Consider the following 16,472-nt stretch of genomic DNA (forward strand, 5'->3'; position numbering starts at 1 on the left):
AAGGGGCAGTTCTAGAGGAGGTGAAGCTGGATTTGGCTGCATGTTATCTCAAATGTACAGCATGAGCAGGCCATCGGGGTGAATTCAATGACAGAGCTCCTCTGTCTCCCAGAGGAACTTATCAGCTGGGAGTTTGATGGCCAGGCAATCATTGCTACGGGCACCTTGTTAACAAGCCTGGGGCAGGTAGCAGGATGCAGTGCAGAATATCAACATGGCACTATTACCAGCTGAACAAGAATTCAAAACAATTTCATGTGCGACGTTTCGACAATGTGAGTTTTGCTTTTTGAACCAACACAAATATGTATAAAACCACTTTTATCCTTAGATTCTTTTATCTTTTTTCATCTATTACACCATTCCTAAAGGCCAGTATTTCACCCAGAACAAAGTTAAAGCACTTCTGTAATGTATTGATCTGTGTCACAGCCTTTCACATTGTGCTGGGCACCTTTGGGAAGAGCCATCGTTATGCCATTACCCTGGGTGCATCGGCCTGTACAGCAGTAAGTGAAGATAATTGGGTGCTCTGGTTTGAAGCGCAAGAGAGCTTGCACTTCCTCATTAGAGTTTTATATAATGTAATGCAGAGAAATTGTTGTTTTTATCCTTGTGGAACCAGCAGGGATCAGAATGAGGATTTCACCTGAAGCCTTTACATAAGGTACCTTGATTTCTCGTACAGTAAATAGAGATAATAGGGTGATAGAGTTGGTCGCTCCAGGGAGTTCTCATTTCTTAATTAGAGGCTTAGAAAATTCATTGTTGAGGTATATCCATGTGATTCCAACTATACTGTATGTTTCTGTAACTTCTGTACATCTACAGCAAGTTTCTTTGTGACCTGATTCACTGGGGCCATACATATCTTAGTTAATTTCCTCTTACTGGTCCCATTCCACCTAAAAATCAAATGATCTTTAAGCTTGTTAGCATTAGAGGCGCATCCTCGCCATCGATTTCGAGCTGTCACCAACTTAACAAGACTAAAATTTTAATTACGATTCACCTCCTCGCTCACTGTCTATCTTCTTTTTCTCTCGGTAACCCTCCTGTCGAACAGGCAAACACGGAGAAATGCGCTGCCACAGCAGCAGCACACCCACGCACACACCCTCCACGACAGCGAACAAACACACACACATGCCGAGTGACTTGGAGTCCTGTTGACAAAACCTTTTCCAGAAAAAAAAAAAAAACGTTTTTTTATTTACTTACACATACAAAATATGCAAAAAAAAATGCCTGGACTCACAAAGCCACATTCATCCATCCTCTCAGACTGTGTGTATTCATGAAATTCATGAAGACACTCAAACAGAAACCTGACTCACACACAGAAATCCTCCTTTTACTGCTTGTATCTGCGCTGGTATGAAAAATAAAGAAAACTCGGGGGATTGCCTCTCTGGACGCAGTGAAGTCAAAGAGAAGAAAGGGATCGCTCTCTCACACCAGGAGGGAAGGGAAAAAGCAGCCACACCAGAAGAATTATGCATGGAGTAACAAAGGTGAGCTCCAGAAAAGAGACGGGGATGGAGGAGAAGCAGGCAGGTTGTGGGTGTGTAGGTACGAGTGTGAGAAGAAGACGGGAGGCGTAGAGGAGCGGCAGCAGGAGGGGGGCCAGATCCTCCTTGGAAGACAGACCGAGTAGTTTTAAGTGCAAAGCGCAGTAAAGCAGCTCCGTCCTCGTCTCGAACTTTGGCAGATAAAAGCAGACCTGTCAGTGAGTGAGGCGGTGAAAAACAGCAGGAGCTTTCGTGTGTTAATGTATGAATACCATCTTCACCTGTGTCCCCAGCCTAGTTTCTATCGCAGCCATACTGATATACTGACAGCAGGTGCTACCCACCCTTGGGAAAGCACATAGCACCCGCCTATAGACATAAGATAATTCCCCAGAGGCTGGAGGTTTGTGGAGGACTTGGGGGGGAAAACAACAGTAGGTAAACAATGTGACAGTGCCGGCTTTATGGTTAAAACATACAAAAACAGTGGCATGTATTTATAGTTTTGTATGGTTTAAGTGCTTTGAAATTCAGACCGCTTATGGGTGGCTGTTTGCCTATTGGTGAGATTAAGACTAAAAAGACTGTTACAGAGCTGCGACAGGGGGCTTTGGATTTGCTTGGCTTTCAGCTGGATCAATGGGGTTACATTAAATGGCAAGAGTCAGAGGCTCGTAGAGCATCCAGCAAGAACACTGCTTTCAAAATACATTATGTGCAGCAAACCCGGAAAACATGAGAGATGTGAGAGTTCAGTCTTGTTAAACACAATTTTTACAATACGATGCAGGACTGTGCTGTTACAGCTGTTTGTAAAGCCATCCAGGTTCTTTGTGGCTATAAACTGGCTTCAAAACTAGTGATTTACTAAATTTGGTTTCACCATTAATAATGTGTAAACCAGTGAAGTCTTTATATATATATATCTATATATATATTTTTTTTTATTCATATTTAGTATTTGTGCAGTTCAGGATGAGTGGGAAGGAGCCATTTATGCGAATGCAGCTGATGTAATTTGGTCATTTAGCTAACTGTTATTATTATTTCTGTGAAATGTAATTCAAAATCTCCCCAGTTTACATAATTTTAAGTGGCATGTCAAATGTAATATAATAAAAACTCTATGTAAGAACTAGTATGTGTTGTGTAAGCTGTTTTAATTTCGAGATGTGTACACTTTCTCATGTTAGAAGAAGCAGGTTACATTTTTAAACTCACAAAGAGCTCTACTGTGTACTGCAAATGCCAGCTCCTCTTCTGCTGCTTTATCTTATGCTACAGTATATAAACTGTGAGAGGTGCCATAAAGATCAAATAAATCTTGCCAGGAGACAGTCCAGAGAATCACAATGCCAAGAGACGTGCCAGTAGGTCACGACAGCGACAACATTTGTGGCCCATATTTTACTGCCTTGGCAAGGATTCAAGTAGTTCTCAGTCTGATTTGTCTGGTCGTAAGGTAAAGTGCTGGCTAAGAGTGTGTGGATATACCAACAGTGACAGCACTGACCCACTGAGCGCCTGTGATTTACTGCTAAATTCTGCTTAAGATCCTTTTAAAACTATCAATTATACATGTGTAACAGAGTAGAAAGTCATACCATACCAAGGAGTTGCTGCACATAAAGATAAAAAATATACACAAAACTGGTTCATTTGCTTTAAATAGTTTCTTTACTAACAACCGTCAGCAAAGAAGCTGAGAAAAGACCATGAGATTATTGAAACATTCAAAGACAACAACATCTATTTCAGCCAACATCCGGATATTTTAGTCCTGACAGTAAAATAAGGAGGATTTAATGACTGATGACGCTAATTGTTGTCAAGTCAAAAGGAGATCCTGTGAAATCCAATGAGAATGCCAATACATTTGAGTTTCTAAACCAAAATAGGTACAGAAACACACCAAAATTACTCTGTATTGATGCCTTAATGGACTTAAATTAGTTTCATTTTTTGTGGGGAAGGCAAAGAAAATTAGGGAAAATGCAAGGCGAGATGGTGGATGGAGAGACCAGGGCTTCAGCAACTCTAAAGTCTGCAGGTACAGCATTAGAGAAGTGGGATAAACCTCAGGTGACCTGTGGGTCTGCACTGAAACTAAATTCTAAATCACAGAACACTGCACTGTTTTGCTGTTTTATCCACAGCGTGTATAAATGCAGTGGATGTAGCTCCCAGATCTGAAGAGAGGCCAAGAGTGCCTTACACCTGCGTTCTCTCTCATGGCCAACAGCGGGCGACTCTGCCGGTTACAACAAGAAATCCGACTGTATGAGTTTCTATGTGAAACTTACACTACCTATCACTTGATTTATTACTTCAGTTAACAGTTTCCTCATGAGTTTATGGTCTCAATCGCTAGTTGTAAAGTCGTCAACACAGCATGATGTACAATTTGTAAGTTATGATCCCACTCTGGGTAAAGCAGGCTATGCTTTTACTGCGTGAACTAACAGATCAAAGGCAGGTCATGCCTAAACCTAACCAAGCAGAGGCAGGAGTCCCCCAGAATGAAAATCACCTCTGGTTCTGAAGGCAACGGCCAAAATACCAAACCCGAGAATTCAGAACGGTAGTCCACAAACCATTGAGTGACGCCACGGTGGCTACATCCACTTTTTGCATATAGTTGATGGTTTTGTCACATTGGCCATTGTTTTATTATTATTCCTCCCACAAAAGCACCAGTCCAATATTTTACCTGATATCTCAAAGTATCTGAGGAAAGGATCTGATACCAGTGCTCTCTTTTTCCCAGCGCTGTCTCCTAGAAATTATGTTTTTATGTTACTAAGTCATTTCCCCAATTATGTTGTGATGACAAAAATAATTGCTGCCTGGATTATTTTCACCAGTAATGTTGTTTTGAGCAAACGAAGCGCTACATTTTGCACTACATCCCTGCCTTTAGTCATCACTTCAGCTTCATGTCAGCTCCTAAGTTAGCTGGGGCAGCTGAGAAATAACACAGTTATTAATGCGGTTAGATGTAACATGGGAGAGATGCTGAACTCACTTGAGCAAAGGAAAAGAACCTGGAAAATTCCTTCTTGAACTTTAAATTGTAACTATGGATATGGATGCAGGGTTTTACATTAAACAGTGAAGTTGATTTAATCTCCAACTCAGACAAAGTCACAAGTGCAGTCATTTTTATGGTTTATGAACACCAGGGCTGAGACATTCTTGAATTAAAAAAGGAAGGGGGAAAAAAAGGGTAATGTTCTTTTCATGGTGGATGATCCTGCTTCTTGCTACATGATGTGGCCACCAAAAATTACTACTATGTCACTGAACTATAAGAACGCCTGACATCTCTCCACCTTTAGGCCCCTGTGCTATTTCTCTGCTGAGAAGTTGAAGAAGATGATCAGCTTCGATGATCTTCATGCACAAAGGTCAGGGGATGTTTTTGTGTCAGGCTGCTCATCTGGTTGGAGCCAATGTCTTTCTAGGTAGGTGCTCAGCCTGCGTTTTCTGAATGGTGAGTCATCAGCTGCCAAGGCAGTTACCGAAATTACACCTGATGCCTATCAAGCCTGTCTCTCTTCTTCTTCCGCCTGACTGCACGTGCAACATCAAAAAGCTATCTGATCCTTTCAGCACACAGGCTGACATTTCAGCAAAAGTCCTCAGGAACTGCAGATGGACTTTGTCTCCCCCAAAGCTGTGTGTGTGTGTATGTATAAGTGTGACTCAAGATGTGTGCAAGAAAATGAGAAAAGACAGAATTTTTCATGTTAGCTGTCAGAGAAACATTGTGAGAAAATTACTTACTAAAGACCTATTTGGCACAAGCTGAGAGCGCACTCACCTACCATCTCCATGAGCCACAAAGCAAAGAAGATCAGGTTAATAAAGTTAGTCCTTTATTGGAATGAGAGCCCTTTACTACACAGCACTTGAAGATGTTTTGAGGTTTAATTCATAACGCCCTTTCTCTCCACCTCTGCTGTTTACCTTTCAAGGGTGTTCCTTTTCAAGAGCCACTGAGGCTGGACAAGAGGCTGGTGGGGAGGACGCGGGGAGGTGGGTGATGGTCGTTTCAGAGATGAATAAACACACCACTCCCAAGGTTGTCGGTGATAATATGTGATGCATTATCAGGAGGGAGATGGCACGTTTCAGAATAGCACCAAGGCTATTGGCCAAGAAGAAGCCTGAAGAATGACAACCACTATTTCACCCAAATAGGACAGATTCTCTCTTCAATTTAAATTTGAGGATCTTTTTCATGTTTATCTCCCATCTGAGTGAAAAGAGCCACGGTCATCTGATAGAATTAACAATTCTCTGTAGTGAAACCGAAAACTTTTGCTGAATGTATTCTCCAGAGCTGTTCAGAGTTTTGGTGTCTACTATTATCCAAGGATACAAGGCTATTTGGTTATTATAATATCATGGTCTGGGTGAATACTCAGTTGTGAGTGGCTGCTGGGTGTCTGTTTACAGTTTACAAGTTATTGCCACATTTTACCAAGCTATCTTATTTCCAACAGCGAAATAACAGGTCCTCATTCTCTGAGCACCACAGGATGGATATACAAGCTGGACAGCGGCCCTTTGCTTCACATCATCACATCTTTTAAACAGAGTGACCTTCGCTCACAGGAGCGAGTCTATAATCATGTAAAAAATCGGGGCTACAATCCTATAGGGTGAACTCGGCACAAGCCATCATCACATTCAACTTGCTGCATCACTCTGCAGCCAACAGTAACGTCACACATGGACTACAGTTCGTGAAAATCTTGATATTCACGTGGGGACATGGCTAGCTAGTCTTGTCGTTAAAAATACTGTCAAATTTTGTTTGTCAACTGTGCACAGTGTTATTTACTTTGAATCCTGCTAGACCAGGGGCATTGAGTAGTGGCTTGTTAATAGTTGTCGTCCATTACTTCCTGATGATGAACACTTCATTGGGCATTATCCTGCTGATGCAACGCTGGACTATACGATGAAATGGAACTTGTAGCTCTCCTTATGCCACAAACAGGATAGATAAACAACACTGTAAAATTTCCAATATATACGGTTAATTATATACATATATCCATACCCCCAGGAAACAATTCAGTCCTCTGTCTGGTGTCTGCTGATAAGGGTAGCTGTAAAAACAGGTGTGTAATATTTTGATGATGAGCGCATTTTCAGTTTAGTACCAGAGTCATTCTGTCTTTGTGAAAGTTTCATGTTTAAGCCATAACACCTGATGTGGTAACGTGGATTTTTGTGTATATTTTGTACGTGCTTTAAATGAATGCAGACTTTACGAATATTCAGAGCTCTGTACAGCTGCCAGGCACTGAAAAACCTGCCACACTAGCGACTGTAAGGCCTTAATTAAGGCACCCTTATGCATTAAACTAAGCGCCTGTCAGATCGTCAAACCCCTGCACCTTTCCAACAATGGAACTGGGGTAAGCGGCATCCAACAGTTGGAACTTTCAGAAACCAACAACCTGACAAGGACGTCCTCTTAACACAGCCATTGGACAGGTGTGAAGAGGATTTGAACTACTTTCTTAAGCTCTTCTTTCGTTCTTCCCAAAACTGCTTCTGTCACTTTTTTGTGGGTAAGAGACTTTTGGAAAGCAACCGTTGTTATCCCACTTTGTAGAATTCGCTCTCTTCAGTGACAACAGGCTATTTGCCATTCAGAACAGGAATAATTTGTCTTTATAAGTTATCTCATAAACAAATTTGTTGCGAGCTTACTCCAGCATTTAGGGAAAAAAGCACTTTGAGCTAAATGCTATCATCAGCATGGCAGCATGTTTTCAGTGTCCATGCTGGCATGCTGATGTATGGCAGGTAAAACTTTGACATGATGATGATCAGTTGGAGTTATAAAAAATCATCCTGTCTGTACCAACTATTGTGGTAATCCATCCAATACAAACTTTAATCTGAATCAAAAATGTCAACCTGCTGTTCGTATTATAGTAAAAGGTCAGGAGACAACTGAAGTCATCATCTGGAAGCCATGAGTGACTATTCAAAAATGTGTAAAGTTTTACTGGACATTCAAACCTGATGGTGGTGCTATATGAAAAAGCAGGAGATCATCAAAGTCATTGATTCATCCTCTGGGGACCATGATTGTCTGTTCAAAGTTTGGTGGGTTTATCGATTATTTGTCCAGATATTTCAGTTTGAGTTTCAGTTTTCACTTTGCCACTTACTGACCAACTGAACAAACTGATGAAGCGACTGACTGACTGACTGATGCTGCCATGTCTGCAGCCCTGCTGGTGGCATGGCTAAAACCCAACAAGGAGTGATAGCTTCTGTTAAGAAGTCACTTTTCATTCTGAGTCAGAACTGGTTTTTAAAAAGCGTCACACCACAGCCCAGACTTCTATTTCAGTATATACAATACAGCAGTAAGCCGAAGCCAGGGAACACACAAGGGGCCCATGATGAATCTGAGAGGCGACGTAAATGTATTCAAATGAAATTGTTGAAAAGGGAAAATCACTGTGATTGAATTGCTCACAACTCATTGACATGCAGTCTAAGCTATTTGGTACAAAGGAGCCACCATCAAAAAAAAAAAACATTGATATATAACATTCATCCATATGATTCTTTCATTAAGTTATACTTTTTGCGTATGTCCCCTGGTTCCCACTCTAGGGTCCCCTGGAGGCCCCTGGCTCGCTCTTGCCAGGATCATTGCTCTACCAAATCAAAAATAGAACACAGTTCTCTGCTTGCTTGCATCTATTCAGCACTGACTCGTTATCTGTGTTTTGTCAGAACAATCTATCCCAAGGATGTTGTTGTGTCCTGCTGCCTTATCATAGCCTGCTGCATTTACCCCTCTGCTGCGCTGGTTGAACGTTTTGTGAACACGTGGGCCTGGAAGCCTGTACTGTCACAGCTTTTAATCCCCCTCGTTGGAGTTGCTAAGTCCCAGCCTTATTAGCATATCCCCCCTCCTCTCTTTGTATGACTTTCATGCTCCCTAGGTCTTTTCCAGCTTCTGCACCATATCTGACAGTATACTTTTGTAATTCTAATGACGTTGCCCCGATCTCAAATTCATTTCGCTTTTGTCTCACTCTATTTGGGTCAGTTTGTTGTTCTGTTTATTTTCCAGCGGCTCAGGGAGACACAGCAGATTGCAGCATGCTTAAGTCGCTATCTCTGACAGGTCATAGCACGGGGCCACCTTGGGTGAGGATCAGATAAAGAATGTGGAAATTAAAATTGAGTGCTTTGTACAGCAAGACGTTGTGCAACATCCAGTGAAGCGTCAGCAGTGCAGCAGTTGTTTCCTTTTCAGCTGGGCAGCCGACAGCTGAGACGGCAGCCTCTGCTACGCAGGCACGCGGTTCACTATCCACAATTTTTTTAAGTTTTCCAGAAATGTTTGCGGCAGCGTTGTTTTTATAGGGATCTTCTTTCGTGCTGGTTCAAAAAAAGTACAATGAGGCTGTGGGTGTATGTTGAAGGAAGATTTCCAAGCTGCGTACACCCGTCTCTGTGGTGTGTTGCTGGGCGATGTAGGAGATCAAAGTTTGGCAGTTATATTTTCAGGCCGATTTTTTTTTCTGCGGGGTGCATTCATGCTGTGTAATGTTTGGGATGTTCTGGCACCGTTCCAGCACTGGGACTATAAATTCACAAGCAGAAATATCCTCTCAAGTACACAAGAGCACCAATCCCAGCATCAAAAAGAAACAGTGCTGCATGTCCCTTGTCGCTTTCCAAGGTCACCTCTTCCTCTGCGTAGGTGCAGTAATGATCCCACCTACGGAGTTTAAGGGCACCGAGGTGGGCGCCCTCCAACCCGTCCCCTGGATACCCCTTTTTTTCTCTGCATCAGGAAATGGAGATAACAGCCATCAGACAACGAAGACCGCAGGGGGAGAATCCCCTCCACCCTCCTCCGCCCTCTGCCTTTGTCTCTAATATAGAGCGGGAATAGCAGGGGCCGTTGCATTTAGAAAAGCCCTGTGTTTCTCCCATAAAAACCACATCTATGGCCGTGGAGAAGCTTACACTGTAATCCTGCATGACGGATTGAGTCTGCCACTGCAGCCCTCTCCCCCTCTTTTTCCCCTCTCTTTCTTTCCCTCCTCGTTTCTTACAAAAACTTCAGTGGCAGCAGGCGTGTGCTCGAGTGTTTGGACACATACATTTGTCAAAGCCAACGTAATATGTGTGTGCGTGCATGCGCGCATATGTATGCGAGCGCGTGTATGTCCGCATGGCGTGCACATATCTATGCGTGTGTCTATGTGTGCGCTCTCTGCATTCATTCCATCACCCCTTTCTCCTTAAAAAATGTACAGCAGCCTATAGCTGTCTGTTGAAATTTTGCACCAACAGTCAAGAGAGTGAATAAATAGATGTCAGTGGCAGGGAATGGAAAATAGGTTTCCCTTTTTGCAAGTGAAAGAACAGAATGTAAAAGATACCGTCACACAGACTTGCACAGTACAAGAGAAAGAATCCCAATGGGAAGTCTCAGTGAAAGGGATGCTGGAGAGGTATATAGATGACCTGGATTTTGTGTCTGTGCTCCCATGGCATGGATTACTGCACACTGGTAGAAATGGCCTCTAATATAGAGGACATTTATATGCTCATGGATCACTACTATTAGGACCCCTGTGAGCCTGATTTGCTCCTGTCCTTATCTATTCATCCTGTTGTCACTCCAGCTCTTTGTCTCTTTCCTCCTTCCCTGCACATCCACTCTGTTTCATAATCTCCCTCTCTCTCTCTCTCTCTTTGTCTGTCTCTCTCTTTGGGTATTAGGCATTCAAAGATCTTTCTGTGGCATGTGGTAGAAGTTATCACCCCATCTCTCTCCCTCCCTCACTCTATCTCTCTAATCTTCCTTAATCTTCCAGCCCAGAGTGAAGTGAGAATTAGTTTCTCACTCTCCCTCATCAATCTCTTGCGCCTCCCCTTCTTCCACTTCCCTCTACCTCCCTTCTTTCTCCCCTCTCCCACTCTCTCTCTCTCTCTTTCTCTCTTGCTCTCCTCTGGATCATCCTCACCAGCTGCTTTCTTAATCCTCCTCCTTGCTCAGTTTGTCTCCCCTCTTCTCCCTCATCTCTCCTCTCATTCTGCTTCATGTCATCCACAAAACTGCAGAGGTCATTTCTGCTCTGCCCTCTGTCTCTCTTCTCTCTCTCCCTCGTCTTCTCTTTCCATTTCCACCTCCTGCTCGAAGATTTTTTATTTCTTGCTCTCTCTCTTCAAAAGGCTCCGGGGACTTTTGCATTCAACCCAGCCTGTTAACCCTGAGCCGTGTCCTTACCTGCCCGCTGTCTATCGTGGGCATAAACTCTGAGGGAAAGCAGATGTTAACAATCCATTCAACACAACACTTTGAAGAAGTCGGGAGGCACAAAAACACTTGTGGTCAAGGTCGGATTCAATTGGTCGTCCATCCATCCACCCACTATCTACAACGATGTACAGAGGCAGGGTACGCCACAGACTAGTCACCAGTCAGTCACAGGGCTGACACATGGAGACAGGCAACCACTCACGCTTGCATTCACACCTACGGGCAATTTAGAGTGGCCAGCTAAGCTAACCTGCATGAGGAAGGTACCCAGAGAGAACCCACGCAAGCACAGGAAGAACATGCAAACTCCACACAGAAGGGCCCTATTCAAAGGCAGCCTTCGTGCTGTGAGGTGACAGTGCTAAACACCCAATTCCGCATAAAAATCCTAAATCGTTGCTATTGAAATACGCACATTTATTACACGTTTGAATGTGTTCCATTTTTCACAAGCAGCTTTTCATTTTTAACCTTTTACAGCTTCTGGGTTTTGATGAGTTTTGCTGATTGTACTCGATTGCTCTCGACTCCCCCTCTACCCTTCAGAGCGCAAAAAAGCACTTATGACAACCATCAACAGAGCCAACAGTATACACTGTTTGCTCCTTTGGCTTGCTCCTGCACCACAGTGAGGAACTAATTAACTGTGAAGTTAAAGGTCAGGAGTGGAAACTGTCCCCTTCACCACACCACACACAAAAATCTTTTCACCACAACTTCTTTGGTTCAATGTGGCACATCCAAATCATCTTATTAGAAACACATTATGTACCATTTTGTGCTCTAATTTTCCACCATAAACAAGGCTCTGCGTCAAGAGCTCTGCGTGTGTGTGTGTGTGTGGGGGGGATGCGGGTACACTAATTTTGTCCAATGCGCACCTGATGGTATTTTCGACTTCAAACCCCCAGTGGAACATTTTACTTAAAAGCACAGACTGAGCTCAGGAGAAGCACGGCAACAAATGCAATGCATGAGCAACCACCGGTATAATTAGGAGCGCTTTTAAAAATCTAAATATGTTGCCTTTTTTTTCCCTCCAAGTTGTGCCAATAAAAGTCATTTGTGACTCTAAGAAAACTTCTCCACTTAATTAGCGAAACGACTTGGCCACTAGTTCTACAGAGGGAAAATAACATCCCCGTGCACGACATGCTCCTCGTGTTAGATTGTCCCTACAGCGCTGCATCATTTTGCTTTCCAACATCTAACTAATAACCATCATGTTACATTCAGGAAGGCCATATTCACCACACTACATGGATGACTAACTCGCTAAGTTTCAAAGTAGCGCCCGGCACTTTCACTTTGAATCACACGGTGATTGTCCTCATGCACATAAGCCGGTGGGCCACACGGGAGTACACCCATTTACATTTTAGAGTGTCAGCGGATGGAGAGGGACAAATGAATATTAATTCCACTATTTCTCATTATAAGGAGGGCATAATCATGATGAATGCTATCCTGTGTTAAGTGAGCCTTTAGGATGGAAAAAACAAAAAGCAGCCGCTCAAGCTGGAAATACTGCATGTCAAGAAATTTGTAGAGAAAAGAAAGCAAGGCTGGGGAAAACTTAACACTGAGAGCGCCACTGAAATAACACTCCTCGCTGAACTGTGAGCTGCAGAATTTTAAACAAGGCTGAGCCTACATCCTTGCTAGCTGCTCTGTGAGGCTATACAGGGCTTTGAGCTAAATGCTAATGTCAGCGTGCAAATATGCTCAAAAATGACCATGTTAACATGCTGATGTTCAGCAGATATAGTAGAGCACTAAACTCAAAATAGAGCTGAGGCTGGATCTGAGAGTTATGTCTCTTAAACCAAATTAATAGACAAATTGAAATTTTGACCTGATGGTGGCACTAGATAAAAAAGTCAGGGGATCACCAAAGTAATTACAATTCATCCTGGGGGGAACGGCAATGTCAGTACCACATTTCATGGAAATCCATCCAGTAGTTGTTGAGATATTTCACTCAAAACATGTACATAAAGTTTACACCTACAGAAAAACTATATAATATAATATGTGCAGGAATATACCTATGCAGATATATACGGTAATAATCTAATAATCCAGGAGATTCCAATCTCTTTACAATAATAGCACATGTTCCTTCACTTTGGATAAATATTCCAAATCCTTTTGTATTATAAATAGTCCCCAGAGACCTTAATACTTGGTGCCAAAACCAGCTACAGGCCACCACGTATCCCTTAGTTCCTATGCACTCCATCTGCTCTGTGAAGAACGCACTCAACGCACAACTGAAGAGAAACCTTGAGCAAAGCCGAAGAACACATGAGAGTGGGAGACATTAAGAGTCAGATAAAGGCAACAGAGGGCATTAATGCAGCGGGCAGGGGATGGTAGCGGTAAAAAAAAAAAAAAAATGAAGATTAGCGAGGGTGGGATAAACAGATAAGAAGAGCGCGCACGTAATGAGAAGCAACAAAGTAAAAAAAGATATAGGGATGAGGGGAGAGATTGACGTTTGGTAATCCCAACTCCTCCTCCTCCTCCTCTTTTCTGCCCTGTTCTGGGAGGGTGGGAAAAAAAAAACAAGAAAGAGGGGGAAATGAGATGAGTTAAGGAGAAAGAAAGATGGATGAGAGATGAGAATCACAACGAGCTAAAATGGATAAGGGCTGATTATGGCGGAGATGAATGCTGGGTCAGGTTGTTGCTTTAATCAGGAGTGGATTTGCCGGCTGCAAGGTGTGTGTTAATACAGTACAGCCTGAGGAGTTGGGTTAAGATGCTGATAGTTTGTGCTGCTGCTGAAACAGGAAGGGAGCTGGGTGCTAGTCATTAGCATGCATGCAACAAAGCATGAGAAATCACATTAATCGCGGGGAATGCTAATGACAGTGATTGGCGTAATCACAGCAACATGGGCGGAAGGGGTGAGACAACAGGAGGTCAACTATTTCTCTAGTTATTATTCTTTCATTTTATCCCACCCCTGCTGATGTGGCAGCTCTTTGTCTCACATTCTACTGCCGCTGATGAAAGTTATGCCATAAACCCATTAATCCTGATGATTGGCAAGTATTCAGCTCTTATATTCTAGTTTTAACAACTTTGTCATCAGGTTTTCGAGTCAAAACTGACGGCATCATGACTCAACATCAAGATGTCCCACGTCATTGCTGCTCCCCAGCTGGCACTTATCTTCCAGTCCGCCCTTATTTATATAAAGAGTGGATTGCAAACAGGCTTTTCTATGCATCTATGTGTTTGTGTGTGTAGGCGTGAAACAGTGTGCGCAACTGCTAACAGCTACTGCAATAACAAATGGACTGCAGGTTGCATTCCCGGCGGTATGGTGGAGCTATATCCACAATCAAGGCAATTAACCTGTATACGTCTGCTGGGATCTCCAGCTGTGGGGGAGACTGAGTTTAACACTGTAACCTACCAAAGTCTAGCTGGTAGAGGGCATCTGTTCGACAAATCAGCAAGGCTACAGTATGTAATCACGTTTCACACCATGCTAATCACTTCAGCCTAATTTATCACTGCTATGAAAACAATCTTATGCGCTATTAAGAAAGAGCAGAAGGGGAGGAGGGGGAGGAGGGGAGACGGAGAGGCAGAGGGAAGAGGAGGCAAAGCTGCGAGAGGGGAGACGGAGAGAGAAGAAAAGAGGGTAAATGGAGAAAGGAACATTGTGAACATGTCCAAAAGGGCTCTGATTTGTCTAAAGCTCACTAATTCAATCTTGGAAATCCGATGGAGTGACTGAGCCACCCCCCTTGCCCTCCTCCCTGCTTCTTCTCCTCCCCACCCAGGCCTCATCTTCACCATTTGAGAGCAGAGCTCTCAAAGTCCCTAATCCGGCTTCTGATAGCAACACCCTGCAAGGAGGGAGACATCAACACCATACAGGGGTGGGGAGAGAGCAAGATGAGTGGCAGAAGATGGAAGGCTACAAAACAGAAGGGGAGGCAGGCAGATAGAGCGAAGAGGGGCGAGGGAGAATAACAGGGGATTGTGTGGCAATTGAACTCAGTCTGTTGGTCGCATCAAATTCCTCTTTAATTAAAAGTCTAAATCCTCCTCACTTTAAAGCTCCTACTTTATAATTAACACTCTGATCTTGTCCCCCCCCCCCACCCACCCCCTTCACCCAAAAAGAAAAACAATTTTTACTTCAAAACCCATTAATTAAAAATCGCCAATGAACAATGGTGCAATATTGAGGCAGACCCCCACTTTGCTCATTAGCCGCCGGTTAATTGATCCTAACGGCAATGTTTACCAAAGGGACGCTAAAGACGAAAACATTATCATTTTACCTCGCCTAATTGCAGTCTTTAAAGGAGGGGGGGCAAAAGGGAATTTGTGAATGTTTGAGATCATAAGGAAAGTAGATTTCAGAGGCTCCTCTGTGGTTTTGTCTCTGAGGGTTTTCAGTCGTTTTATAGCACGTATAAAAGGTTATGGGATACTCAATATTACATACCTAAACAATTTAGCCAGAGAATTAAAAATGGTGGTAGGAGCGACACAAGCAGGGGGTGCTGTAATTTCTGGTGGTCAGGTTATCAATGTGGTGGAGGAGGCCGCACCCGCCCTCCTCTCAGACCCAGCAGACACTTCTCATCCATCAAAACTCCATTACCCAAGATCCATCATAACAGCTCCCAACAGCTAAGACCCAATGCTTTTATTTTTCAGAGGACCATAAATACACTCACAACTTCCTCAGTATTAGCTTTCTTCCAGCCCCCTTTCTCAAAACAATTTCGACTTTTATTTCCTCCTGACTTGGTCTCCCCGCCGCGCTCACCTCGGGTCAGGGGACGGCTAATGAAAGGCTGCTCTCAGAGGAACATGGGTGAGACATATCATGGTGTCTCTCAGCCGTCTCACCGTGAAGCCAGCTATGAAAAATTCAGGGCAGCTACTGCTGTTGCCACCAGAGAGCTTCCCTCTGTCATTAAGCCACCTCAGGCGCAGGCCGATGCACCTGTCTGTCTTTTTTGCTAGTCTCTTCTTCTCTCCCATCCTTCAGTTTTACACATTAACACTATCTTATCAATATTCAACGCTCTACCTCTGCTCTGGTCTCTCCACCTCTCCAAGTTCGCTTCATCAGAGCCCTATTCTCCTTAGGTTGTCTTACAACCTCTTTCCCACTTCCTTGTTCCCTTCTCTCCTTCTCTCTCATGTTCTTTTTTTTTTTTTTTTGCCAGGCAGAGCATGATTTGACCCTGATTAATAAATCCCTACCTCCACCAAGGAGCGGAAACAAGGTGCAGATGCAAAAATTGATTTTTCCTCAGTTATGTTTTTTTTTTTTTGTCGTTTTAATCCCGGCGGAGAGAGAAAGGGCATCAGAAAAAGCATGTTGTGTTATTAACATGAGTGATGGTGTCGTTAACGTGATCCCTGGGCCCGTCGCACGGCGTTGTTAGCATGTTCGCGGCGCGGCGTGACAATTTGATCAGGATGTGGAGCCATTGTGCTGCTAAATCAAGTCTGTCAGAAAGGGCCAGGTCGACTGCCCTCTCATGTTGACTCACTATGATAATTTCACTGTGATAAAGAGAGCTATGATCAGGCTGAGAAGCAGATCCACACCTGGACAAACAGAATAAACACACTCGCATTCCAGTACACAC

This window comes from Pempheris klunzingeri, chromosome 15 (assembly GCF_042242105.1).
Source record: "Pempheris klunzingeri isolate RE-2024b chromosome 15, fPemKlu1.hap1, whole genome shotgun sequence".
In the NCBI taxonomy this organism is placed as follows: domain Eukaryota; kingdom Metazoa; phylum Chordata; class Actinopteri; order Acropomatiformes; family Pempheridae; genus Pempheris; species Pempheris klunzingeri.